Genomic DNA, 14,076 nt, shown 5'->3' with positions numbered 1-14,076 from the left:
GAACTCTAAAACCTTCAGGACCTGAGGACCTGCTGGCGGTCCTCGACCAGGACCATCAGCACAGTTGACTCTGTAGCACTATTTAAACAAGCATTTGTAATGCAATGGGTCTCGCATTTTCGCGAATTTGAGCTATTGGCTTTGTAAATGACAATGCCTTTTATTTATGTTTTAAAAACCAAAACATATGCCAATACCTCAAACTCGCGTAAGTGTGAGACCTGTTGCATTGCAAATGCTTCTGTGAAAAACAAAAGGAGTTGAGACTGTGGTAAAGGAAAGCAGGCAGAAAAGAGCCTGAAACATGTACACAATGGCAAACTAGAATAGTTCTAGTTTATTCTTTCCAAACCGAAGTTTAGATTTTTATTAAGACGAGGGGAGGGAGGGGTGTCCTATTCATATGTTTTGTCTGCGCTTGTGCCCAATTTGTACATGTTGTTTTGATGGTGACATAGGGGTCGAAATACAGCGGCCTTTGCAGCCACTGGCACTAGAAAAGAAATCCACTAGCAAGGGTTGGCTATTGGGGCTCATGTCCTGCACACTCTGTGCACTCTCTGGTGCCGCCTGTAAGATACACATTTTCATTTTGTTGTGAATATTCATTTCTGCACTGCATGATAATTCTTTTTCACTGAGCACCTACTATGGCCTGTACGGAAATGCAGAGTAAGGGAAGGCGATTAGTCAACTTGCCGGTGAGTCTATGCCCCTACCCCCCAAAAATCATTTACAAGATAGATTTATCCAAAATATCTAACAATTGACGAGATATTTGATCACTTCTATGGCATCTGTGTGCTTGCTGTGTCCCTATGGCCTGGCCAGTGGCTAGGGACCTACAGGCAGGCGCACTTTAGAATGCAGGCAATAACATTCTTCAAGACATTTGTCAGCCATAAAAAAACATGCCATACATAGCATCTCAAACACAAATGACCTGGTTTGTTGAAGTGTGCAGGTTAAATGAACGCCGATAGTGGCGTTCTTGTTTGTTTATACGAAGCCGGTGGCAGGGTGTGCAGGAATGGCAAGTAGGAGACCTAAGAGTAGGCGCTACTACGGGAACAGCACCGCTACTTAAGTGCTTTGAAACAATAACACATTATAGGGGTGAGTGCAGGACTCCTGATGGGTGGAGAACGCATTCATTTGATCTTAGGCTCTTTCAGAACATTTCACAGCCTTTTGCTTTACAAGTTACCGAATTGGATTATTTTGCTATTAAAAGAATACAAACACATCGAAATGGCACTTAGACTTACTGCAGGTAAACTCTTGTACACACCACTTGATAACCTTAAAGAAGAAGGGGAAAAACATACCCCGCAATCTGAAACGTTTTAATCTACAAAATTCGCTTCTTCAATTTGTCAGGACATGGTAAGCAATTTTACTGCTAGTTTCCAAACCCCTGAACCCAATAGTTCTGCGAGTGCTATAAGCAGCTACCTACATCATTGTCGTATGAAATCTCTTTATTGATGTCATAACTACACTTCACAATCGCTTTATTACCCATCTTGCAATCTTATATATGCTTGAAAAATGAAACAGCACTATTTGCTCACTCTTTTTAAAAATGTTCGCTGATGAGAACCCACAAACCCCACCTTATGACAGTCGACCTCGCTCGGCGCCGCCCACTCCCCACAAACTTTTACGCGTCACTTTTAAATGTCACCATCCGCCACTGGTGTTGCTTGCTGTTATCCCATTGCCTAATACTCAGTAATGACCTTGAACGATAGGTAGAGTTGACCTTTGTGGGAGTTTTATCTCCTGACAGCAGATCACAGTAGATGTCAGTGACAAGCGTTTAACCACTTGTCGTTTGAGGGGCTAGGAGTAAGTCTGCGTGTTCTCTCTTATGTTTTTGGTTGCCTGACATATTTAAAATAAGTAAAGGCAGTTAAATCGAAACAAGGTTTTGTTTTCATTGATCAGTTGTTATTTCCTTATAGAATTGGTATTTTGTGGGTTTACGCTAGTCTTGTATGATGAACATGGTTTGTTGCTCTAATCAAAGGTTGTCAGTCACTTGTCATGGTTCCTTCCTTGAACCTTATGTTTACCTTTTGTAAACATACTTCAGTGGCGCCCTGCCGCCCCCAGGCAAGCCATGAATGTCCATCCCTGGTGTAAGTGTCAATCTGTCCAGTTGGAGAAGCGCTTCATTGACGCAGACAACCCCCGTGGCTCACAGACTTCTCCTCCCCCAGCCTGTCTGAAGAAGCAGAGCAAGCCTACACATTCCAGTGAAGCACCGAGCGCCTCGGGGACTCATGGCTCTACACTCTGCCAGAGTCTATTACACAGTTATATTAGGGCGAGATTGTGAGCCGGTCCGGAGCGACTTTTTCTCTCCTCGGCTTCATTTGCCTCGGCTGCTGTAAGAGCGGACAGCACCGAGGAACCCGTGAAATCCTTAACCTGGACATGGGCAGGAGGCGGCATGGTACTCGTCTGGGATAAGACCAGGCCTGTATGCGCCCGGACGAGCCTTGGCGGGGCTATGCTTTTTGACCTGTCACGCCAGACTAGGAAGGTCTGCGGGGGTAAGTCCTATTGATTATTGCTTAAAAGAAAGTGAAAGCGCAAGCGTGCCATGCGCGTTGTACTGAATGTGTGAGCCGTACACGTACACATCGCCGGTCTCGGCGCTTGCATGCACGCCTGTCCGGGCACGTGCACATCTCCTGTACCCCTTCGCTACCAAAACCGACAACAATAGATCTCGCCAAGGCGACAGCGCATGCGCTGCGTCGCTAGGTGAGACCAAAACATGGAAACTAAAGAGAAAAACAATGGCACAATTTTGAATTAAGTAATATAGCAAAATTAGAACACAGAAAGCAAATAGTGCAGATCTAACTGTGGGGTGGATAGGATATATTGCATGTCAGCACGAGGGCTACCTTTCAAGACAAAGAGGTGCTAAAAAGCATTTTTAATTTAACAAAGCACCTAACAATCTTATTCCGTTTCTAAGATCTTCTTAATGCTTCCATGCTGAGAATTTCTACAAAACTCCCTTGCAGCCTTGTTTTTTTTGCAGTTTTATATAGCGCGAACTCATCCAGAAGGTATAAGAGCGCTTTACCCTAGCAACAGTTCCGTTACACAAGAACACATTCATTTTTGGTAGACACAGGAACATTAAGTAATTATCCCAGAATCACAGGATATTGAGCCGATGCATCCCATGCCTCCCCAACATGGCCGACCACCGTTACCCTTGACCCAGGGAGGGTCGGCCCACCCCACTACCTGTGGTTTTTTTTTCTGTGCTGGACTCTCCAAGTGCGTGTGTTAGGTAGGTAGAGGTCCTGCTCCAGCAGGACCCACGACCCTGGGGTGTAAGCCCTGCCCGAGCGGTTTAGGCTCTGCTCTAGCGAGCCTTGGGCGTGTGGGGGCTCTGCGGCTGTAGAGGCCCTGCACAAGCAGGCTCTTGTGACTGGCATGCTCAACGGTCAGCCCGCACGGGCTTCTCTTTGTTATACTCGCATCTCTGCAAATACTGGGACGCGAGCATGCTTGTCAGGTTTGAGTCTCTGCTTCACCTTTGGGTGATTTCTGTGGCAGGGGACAGAACTACTTGAGCTCCCTATCTGCAATCGGCAGACCCTGAACAGCGGGCTGGCCTTGTGGTGCTCGCATCTCAGTTCATACTGGGATACGGGCGTTCGGCGGCTGGTTCTGCCCATGGCAGCCCCGGAACAGCGGGCTTACCTTGTTGTGCTTGTGCCTCGGCTCCTGCTGAGACACGAGCTGGAAGCATTCTCTGTTAGCCGCATAACAGGAAGGTGCGGCTCATGCCTCCTCACAGGCCGGCGCCGGCAGCTGTGGGCAACTGCTGTTCTTCCTGCTTGGGGCGTGAGACGCTCGATCTCACATCTCAAATCCTAACTCTCTGTTGGATGTCCTGTCTATCCTGTCTCCAAGGGGGCGACGCCTCACACAGCCGGCTTCCCGCTTGTTTGGTTTGCCTGGCAACGTGTGCTGCCGGTTGGATTTCTCTGCTCCACTCTTCTTCACGACATAGTGGGGTATATATTAGTGGAAGGTGTGGTCCTCTGCAGGCTGCCTGGTAACTCTTGAGTGTCTGTTTCCCTGTTTTTTATTTCCTGTGGTGTGTCCTGGCAATGGAGCCTGGTGAGGATCCTCTGGTGGTGGCAGGGCCCAGCTCTCAGCCTACAGCTGATTCCCTGTCTTTTCAGACTACACAGCCCATGCTTCAGGTTGCGGTTGCTGCAGCATTTAAAGAGCGCGATGGCCGCTCTTCCCGAAAACAACAGCGCCTAGAGGGGGAAGATATGTGCAGGGCCAAGAATTAAGGGAGGTCCTTCAGCACATCACGGCCAACATGGCTTTGAAGATTACCGCTAAGTAACCGGAGCTTTAACCTTCTCTGACATTCACAGATTACTTGTTGCTTATCAAACATTGTTTGAAAATTAACAACTAGGTCAGCCACACATGCTTCGGTCTGCTGCCTTGATGCAATAATAGAACACATGAGAATCAGTTAAAAATACACAATAAAGATATCCTACACAATTCCACGATTAAAATAAAAAGTAATCGAGTACTGAGCTCGCAGGGTTCAGATTTCCGAACTTTAAAATTGATTAGATAAAATAGAGAAGTACAAATGATTGTAATGTTATGTCATTTAAAGTATATTTACCTTTCATATGCTTTGTAACCATATGCATTGTATTTGCATTTTAATTGGATAACATTAAAACGCGTTGCACCTGTCTGTGTTGTAAAAACAACACATTGTAAATTAATTCGTAGCTTTGGTGTTATAACTAATGACTAAAAAACGCAACCTTCACGCAAATATCTGGTAACATTTTTCTGGTTCAAAATATTTTATTGTAAATTATTTCATAATAAACAAACAAGCAAGACATACAAAAAATATTATCAAACAACAACAATCTACTACAATATTTAACGTACAATATTGGTGTACACATTTCAATAGATATAATGAAAATATATTCATAGAAAAACGAAGAAGGGGAGAAGGGGAGGGGAACATTAAAATAGCAAATGATCGTAACATACAATTGAGTTACTAATCAATTGCAATTAAACAAGAAAATATTAATGAATGAGGAATAAACAATAATATATTATTAATTTGATAAATAAGTATCAACAGGAATCCAGAATGAATGATAAGCAATAGAGTTATGACAAACCCCAGACATAGATAGCTGAGCACCTCTTCTTGTGAAAATAACCCATGACCACCAAGCATGAACAGATAACTTTGAAACATCTTTCCAACAAAAAGTAATAGATTTCAATGCAGCTGATATTAAGAAATTAAACAGTTTACGTTCAAGATCACTTAAATCCAGTGATAAAATAACATCTTTGCATATTCATATTTTATATGATAAATCATCTTGAATATTGAGAATCTTTTTAATAATAACCCAAACTTCTTCCCAAAATTTGGAGATTATATGACAAGAAAAAAGCATATGGTGAAGTGAGCCAGAGTGTAAATTACAATGCCAACAAGTATCAGATAGAAGAAGTTTAGCCTTAAATAAACGCATTGGAGTCCATAAACAATTAAATAAAATATAAGAGTTAGTTTGGAAAAGTGAACCAGGTAACCATCCAGACATATTAGTAAGCCAAATCCTTTCCCAAGTGTCATCAGATAAGGAAAGAGATAGTTCAGTATTCCAGAATGTAGCTATCAAATGTATATTACTACCTAGATTATTAGACAATTTATTGTATAGAATAGAAACAGCATGACGATTCGTTGATACAGTCTGGATGTATATGGATACATCAGCTGGAGTATTAGAAGGAATAGGTTGCTCAAACGAATCTAAAATCGAATTACATAAAGATTAATATTTTATAATATCAGAATTAACCAAACCAAACTTAGTTTGCAAATCTTCAAATGGTATAAAAGTATTATGTGAATAAACATCTTTAAGATAAAAAATTCCAGCTTTCATCCACGAAAACCAAAAACTAATATTTCCATTCAATTTAATAACATTGCTATACCATAAAGATAACTCACCAGTATTATACATGGGATATTGAAAAGTTGAGTCCAAGTCATTGAAGTCATTGAAAATCAATTTAGTGGATTTAATAATATTATGAATAATATGAAAAAGTGAAGATTTATTAGACATTGTCAACAGAGTGGGAAGTGGAAAGGGTTTCACAATGGATTTTTCAATGCGGAACCATGCAGGTGGATGAAGTAAAAATGATTGATTAAACCATATGGCACTTTGTTTTAAAATAAATGCTCTATGATAAAGCAGAAAATCCGGGATACCAAATCCAGCATTACCTTTAGACATTTTTAATTTTTTATAGCTAATACGATGTGCCTTATTATTCCAGAGAAATGTGGAAAGAAGTTCATCAACATCTTTATAAAATTTTAATGGGAATTGAATGGGGATCATAGCAAGGGTATAGAAGATTTTAGGAGCAATATTAATTTTAATAGATTCCAATCTACCCCACCATGACAGATGCAATGACGACCATTTAGACATTTTATCTTTAATATAATCTAACACAAAGTTACTATTTAAAGTTAATGTCGATTTTATAGTGGAAGAGAAAAAAGTACCTAAATATTTTAATTTATTCTTTTGCCAAATAATTTCATTCATAGAAATCATATCAGGAGTACAGTACACATTTAAAGGAAAAAAAATCTGTTTTGTTAGTATTTCACTTATATCCAGAAACCAAAGAATACTTTTTTATTATTTCAATTAAGGAAGGAAAGGAGGACAGAGGATCACTGATAAATAAAAGTACATCATCGGCATATGTTAGGGCTTTAATAATAACATCATTAACATTGATTCCTTTAATATTGTCACACTTTCTTATAGTTGTAAGAAAGGGTTCAATACCAATTAAAAATAATAGTGGGGAAAGAGGACATCCCTGACGAGTACCCCTAAAAAGAGAGAATTGAGTAGAAATTTGACCATTAATAAATAAACGTGCAGTAGGAGCATAATATAAAGCGGAAACCATGCGGATAAAAGTATCACCAAACGGGGAAATTTCAAAGGTTTTGTATGAGTGAAATGTCCAGCTAACTATAACATGTGTGAAACCTATGTTTTTTTCAGTGAATTTCTAACGTTTTTTAAATACTAATTCCCAACTATAACGTGTGTGAAACCTATGGTTTTTTCAGTGAATTTGCAAGGTTTTTTAAATGCTAATTCCTAACTATAACGTGGCTGAAACCTATGGTTTTTTCAGTGAATTTGCAAGGTTTTTTAAAAGCTAATTCCTAACTATAACGTGTGTGAAACCTATGGTTTTTTCAGTGAATTACAGTGTGCCAAAACCCACCTTAGTATCCAAACCCCCTAACAGACTAGCAATCAGTGACTCATTGGTTCTTCGTCCTATAGCAAAAACACCAATAACTAGTCAACCCAGAACATGCAACTTAGATTACCTCAAGTAAGGTGGATAACAAGAGCACTCTTTTGTTATAGCCTTACACCAGTCCAAAACAAGCAGTAAATAAAGTCACGTGAAAGTTTGAAAAGTTTATTTCTAACGCCGTAATCTCATGCACAGTACCTTCGATAATACAAGCAAACATATTATCAGAAACAAGGTGGTCAGCATTGTTACTATTCCATAAAATACAAAAGGAGAAAGCATCTTATAATGCTAGAGGGAAAGAGATTTAAAATATACCTAGATTTCACACTCCCTACCTAGCAGGTTAGTTTATAACTACAGAAGGTCTCATAGGATTACATGGGCGAACCCATATCTCTGGTACTCAGCAGTAGTGGATCACATTGAGTGCTGCACAAACTGTCAGGATACGAATGTTCTCCAACTGTGTGTTATCATGCCTGCACAGTGCATTATTAAACGCGCCAGTATACGAGGTGGCCACAGCTGCATATGTGCGAGGATCATTCCGAATAACAGACACAGTCTCCAAGATAACCTTGATGTTCCATGCTCTCACTATACACACTAAACTAGCGAGGCACTCTACAAATGTAGCATAACAAATTATTCTCATTTGAATCAAAATACTCAGCCTTCTCTAAACAATATCGCAAGTGCGTGTCGTGTGAAAAGCACAGCAGGAAAGCAAAAATGCCGTTTAAGCTTCGAATAAACCCATGCTAACTTAACACGGTGTGAGTGCAAGCCTCAGCCCCACGACACCCTTCCTTGATCGAAGCACGTGATATAAACGTGGACTAATTACGAACGCAGAGTCCAAGCCTGAAAAGCACAGTCAAGTTCATATTTGCAAAAAAAATGATTTGCTGTTTCATAGAAAGCAGTAACTAAATAATAAGGAATAGGAAGAAAAATCAAAGAGTCTTACTCCAACAGCGTATAAGCACAGTATGTAGCAACAGCCTCCAAGAGGAAGTCATTGTTCTCTTCTGAAAACATTTCAGCCATCCAATTCAATAGTGGGAATGAACATACATGTTCCTCAACGACCGGAGCCTCTATCACCATCGGAGGAAAACTCGGGTCATCTTCAATGTAACTGCGTGCCAAGAAGTCATGCGCCGCTGCAAAAACATTCCAACGTCCCATTATTCCATGTATCGCTGCTAAGGCCATAATCCCGCCGCCAGAACAGAGCAAGTAATGAACCACTAAGGGGCTCATCAGCTGGTCATAATCCGCGTTGGGAGACACCGTACTGCAGAGACACAAATCCAGGGCCCAGTCGAAATCGCAGCTCAGGCAATGGAAGACAGGTTGAACACATGTGAAAAAGGAAAATCGAAACGATCATCCATAAGTTTCACTCAGTGTAGCCAGAGGCAGCGCTCCGTAATAAGTAAGCATTCGGTTGCGCACCAGCAACAACCGATAAATATTGTTGTGTGCTGCAGGATGTGCATCCATATTTAAGTAAACAAATTAATAGAAGCACACCGGCAACTAATGCGAGTATTAAGGGGAATCCACCAACGATGCTGGAAAAAAATCGAATGGAAAAATGCCGACAAGACACCAAATATAGTTTGAAAAGAAGTCACAATGCCACTGCTTATAACTTAAAAAAAGTAAAGTAACTCCGTAGTCAAGGACGCATTAAAGATAGTCTAAATTAACTCCCCAAAATACAAGGACAGGTCAGTATTTAATAATGCATGCACTTCAGTGCGGGTATTTGCCACGTGAAGGACAAATGTTTCTCTACCAGATGTAAGAGCGACCTCTTTTTGAGACAATAGCGCTCTTATACGGCTCATTTGGTTGACTTTGCTTTCAAGGTCGGAATCGACGGCCAGATAGAAACATCCAGCTTCCCATGCAGAGGAGTAAACACAACTTTTTTATAGCAAACCACACGCTCAGTTACCGTAATCATGTAACCGATGCCTGCTAACATTGCACAACAATCTGCATTATTTCAAATTAAATAACTCACGTTTCCAGTAAACTGAACGTTGGTATGATAGCAGGTGTCGGAGTGCCTTTCAAAACTCAGGCCAAATTAGGAGCATCTTGATAACAAGAGCCATGCAATAGTATGTGTCTACAAATTAAGAAGTGATCTGGTGCTATTGTGCAATCCTCACCATTCAGATAGACTTCTTTTCCCTCCCTCATGCACCTATATGTAAATGATAATAACCAACCTTCATGGAGATAAGCGCTGCCTAAAGATCCATATCTGCCTATAGCATACTATTTCATGTAAACCTCAAACTTAAACAGGCTAAAAAGTAACGTTATGATACCGTGGATAAGCCAAATTAGGAGCGACACGTGAAGAACTTACATCCCAACAACTTTGCTTGAGCTGCAACACAGAGGTTGAAGGACAACCCACCTGCTACCGCACCAAACATATCAACTGCTGCAGCAGCATTTTCAGCATGCACTCCACACCCACAAATGAATCCTGATTTAGGTGAAGTTAAAATTCTATGCATTTATTGCAATAAACTTTTGTGTTATGGGAAACAGTCTATTGACCTGATAAAACGCAGGAAGCAGGAGCATAGCTGTCCCCGACATTAGTTTTTTTCCCCCATTCTTTTGTTCCTCTTGGACACTTCCAAGCCCCCCATTATAGCAAAAATTGCCCCCAGGGATTTGGCCCCCTCGGGAGCTAATTAAGAATAAAACGGACTTCTAGTTGTTTTTTTTCCTTCTCCACCGCGTACGAGTACAATACGCACCACGCGTTTTAATTTTTTTTTTTTAAATACATTTTTGCGCCTAAACATCCATGTGGGACCCCCTGAGCAGGCCTAGAGGATCAACATGTTTCTACCCTGCCCCCTTTCCTTATTTTTCAACTTTCTTTTACTGTTTTCTTGTGACTCAGTGCTACCGAGGCACAAGATGGCTGCCAAAACTTCCTGGTTTGGAGTGTTGACAGACAGTTGACATCCAATCAGCATGGAGCTCGTGCTCGTAATTGTACGGATTTTGGTACGCGTTCTGTACTTCGTCTCTAGATATCGCTATGATTATACTTTTGATTTTCTCAGGAACTACTGAACGGATTTACACCATTTAACAAAAAGCACAATCTGCGAACCTAACTCTACCTCTCTGCCAAATTTGGTGTAATTCCGTTCAGCCGTTCGGGCTGTCGCCCTGGCTAAAGGTCGCTATGGAAAATTGCACGGGGAAAACACATTTTGGGACCCCTCTTTTTTCTCGGCCCCCACTTGACGAATCACCCCCAAACTTTCACGGAAGGAGCGGAGCCGAGCAGGCCATTTTCTTGGAGAAATTCGCGAAGATTCGTCCACCAGCGTCTAAGTTATTCCAAATATAATGTTGTGGATTTCCTATGGAAACTAGGTCCTAACTATAACTACCTACTGGCAACCGCCAGTAGGTAATATATGCATATGAATTTATATATATGTATGTGTATATATCTATACTACTATTATAAAGAGAGAACTATGTCCTTTGAGCCAGGTAAACTCGAAAACTACACCACCAATCCAAACACCCAATACATCTTTGAAAATGTCAGGGCAAGCAGATGGGCATAGGCTATATAAAAAAAAACAAATATACGTTGTTTAAAAAATAAAATATAAAAAAAAAGTAGTCCCTTGCAAGTAGCGCCGGCCGCGACGTGCGTTCTGACATCAGGAGCAAGGGGAGGAGCGGCGTAGAGGAAGAGCGGCGGACGTGAGCGCGGGGAGGAGTGGCGGCGGAGGATGTAGGTCAAGCACCCGCGGCATCAGGAGCAAGGGGAGGAGCGGCGTAGAGGAAGAGCGGGGGACGTGAGCACGGGGAGGAGTGGCGGCGGAGGAGGTAGTCAAGCACCCGCGGGTGCGGGTGTGCTCTGGGGGACCCAATGACAACGTCGGGGAGGGCGGGGGCCCTCAAGCAGCCTTAACGTTGGGGCGGGCGGGGGCCCTGAAGCAGCCTTAACGTCGGGGCGGGCGGGGGCCCTGAAGCAGCCTTAACGTCGGGGTGGGCGGGGGCCCTGAAGAACTTTATGTTTATGTTGTTCACACAGCTCAAGGATCACAATTATCTGGCAACTTATCACACGCAAAACAAAAAAAAGCACTTGAGAGCATAAGCAGAGATGGGCACTTACATTTAGGATTTATTGCACATTTCTAAGACGGCGAACACACTCAGGTTGACATCTTGCATGGTATTAGCATCAATATGTATCACATAGCTCAAAATGAGGCCCACACTACCTCTGCTGCCATATTCATTTGTACTATTCTGCCAAAGATCAGTAAATAGCACTTCTCTGGCCACTCTCTATAAGTAAGCAACTGATTTCAATGCACATTGGGCGTGCGGGGGCCCTGAGGCAGCCTTTTGCTCCCGGACAACGTCGGGACGGGCTGCTAGTATATATATATATATATATACATACATATATAAACATATATATACACATCTGCATACCTATATAAATGCATGCATACATATATATAAATATACATTCATATGCATGTTATGTACTTGAAAGTTTAAAAAAACACTAATAAAAGCAAAGCTAAAAAGACACCTAATTACAAACCGAATTGCTTTAACTTAAGCTAGGGCGAGACATATTGCATTTTCAATGCTTGTTTATGTTTATAATAACTTTAGCACTGTTTAACGAATCTCCATGAACCTTTCCATAAAAGTGCTGCTTTTTGACTAGTTTGTGCATGGAAAGATGGAAAGTTTTGGGGTGATCTGTCAATCAGGGAACACACAAAAAAGGGGGGTCCCAAAACACATTTTCCCCATCCTATTTTCCATAGGAACTTTAGACACAGCTAAAACCCAAACCTCTGAACAGATTTACATCAAATTTGGTAGAAGACTAGATCGTGGTCCAGAAAGAGTGCTTTTTGTGTTTTGGTTTAAAACCGGTCATTAGTTTTGCAGAAATGAGGGTTAAAATAAAAAGGAATATAACACGTCGCCAAGGATCTGCAGAGCCGACAGATCTCATCCCAAGATCATATTGGCTGCCACCATCTCATCCAGGAAGTGGTGGCAGCCATTTTAGGACTTGAGACTCAGTTCCAAGTCCTAAATAAAACACACAAATAACACATATGGGCAGCCTATGGATACCCTGACCCCTTAGGCCTGGTGGTGAGGTCCCTGGGGGACCCTACCTGGGCCACAAATTCACAGTGGATCCACAAATCAGGGGTAAATAACAAATACAAAACACACCAAGTGCAGCATCCCATGGCCCGGGGGTGATGAGTATGTTTTGGGTGGTTTTTGGAGAGGTTGGCTACATGGCCACACTCCCCGAGCCTAATATGGGCCTGGGGACCTCATCCCTTGAGCTGACATTTTAATAAATGGGAGAGGGCGCAGTTCCCCTCCCCCCCCCAAACGTAATAAGGCCCCAGGAACCCCATCCTCTGAGCCAAATGCTTAAAAAGGGGAGAAGGGTCCCTCTGCACCTTCCCCGAGCCTATATTTATCTCAAGTAACTATAACACATTTCCTAACTTAACTATAACTCGCACCTTCACCATGCCCTGCTATTTTCCCTACATATTACATCACTCATGCAATCTATTATATCACTGTAACATTTGCAATTACATTTTTAATGAGAAAACTGTCCATGGCGGGAGGTCGAGTTATAGTTACTTTAGGACATGAGTTATAGATTCATGAGATAGCTATACCTGGTGAATTCCTGTGGTTTTTAGAGTTTAACACGCTACGTTGTTACTGAACATTTCACCAAACTATAATGTTGCTTTAAAATACATACATAATGTAATACATATATTTTTAGATGAGCAGATCTAGTGTTGCTGGTGTTGAGAGTGCTCTAACAGGAGCTGCTTTCCACCTTAACTTGAGAACTACCCAGAGTTACCTCCTTTTTTGCACACACACATATATATATATATATATATATATATATATATATATATATATATATATATATATATATATACACACACACACACACACACACATACCACCATCTACAAACCAACTATCTTTTAATGCGTAGAACATGCCATATCGTTTACATCACTGCAGCAAAAGCTAAACTGGCGTCACCAAAAACCATTTGACAACCACAAATGTTAAAAAATCTGCCAACATATTGTTAGTCAACCTGAAGAAATAAAAAAAATGTAAGTAACACACATTGGGCACCTGTGGAGGACAGGATAAAATGGAAGAATTTTATTCATGGTGAAAATGACATCTGAAGGAAAAGGCCAGGTTATTCACAGAAAATGTCCTCCACAAACCCCCAACACAAATTTCTGGTCAATCTCCATCTATGACTCTGTAAAATTGATGGACATCACACTGGACTCAAATCTGAACATGCAGGGCGCACGTAAAAGCTGCAACCAGAAGCGCCAACCTATATCTGCATATTCTCAGAAAACTAAAACCCTTCATATCGCTAAGAGACCCTTAAAACGACTATAGACTGGACTCTGGGAATGCTTCGCTCATAGGCCTACCACAAGCCAGCCTAGCCCCAATGAAAATGACAATTAATGCAGCTGCAGGACTCTTAACAGGCACACAACGTTATGATGTAAA

At 41.5% G+C, this 14,076-nt stretch overlaps 1 protein-coding gene and 1 long non-coding RNA gene across 4 annotated transcripts in view; one reads left to right on the top strand and one right to left on the bottom strand.

The window, feature by feature from the left end:
• Nucleotides 1-14,076, top strand: part of PLTP (phospholipid transfer protein) — a 226,440-nt gene that overhangs the window by 137,252 nt on the left and 75,112 nt on the right. The gene's annotated exons all lie outside the window — the stretch shown is intronic.
• Nucleotides 4,868-14,076, bottom strand: part of LOC144768328 (uncharacterized) — a 106,986-nt gene continuing 97,777 nt past the window's right edge. The window contains exon 4 of the long non-coding RNA XR_013598531.1: nucleotides 4,868-5,869. This is a non-coding gene — a long non-coding RNA (uncharacterized LOC144768328). The remainder of the gene's footprint in view (nucleotides 5,870-14,076) is intronic.

The sequence above is a fragment of the Lissotriton helveticus genome, chromosome 7, assembly GCF_964261635.1.
Source record: "Lissotriton helveticus chromosome 7, aLisHel1.1, whole genome shotgun sequence".
Classification (NCBI taxonomy): domain Eukaryota; kingdom Metazoa; phylum Chordata; class Amphibia; order Caudata; family Salamandridae; genus Lissotriton; species Lissotriton helveticus.
This window is presented reverse-complemented; position numbering and strand designations above follow the sequence as displayed.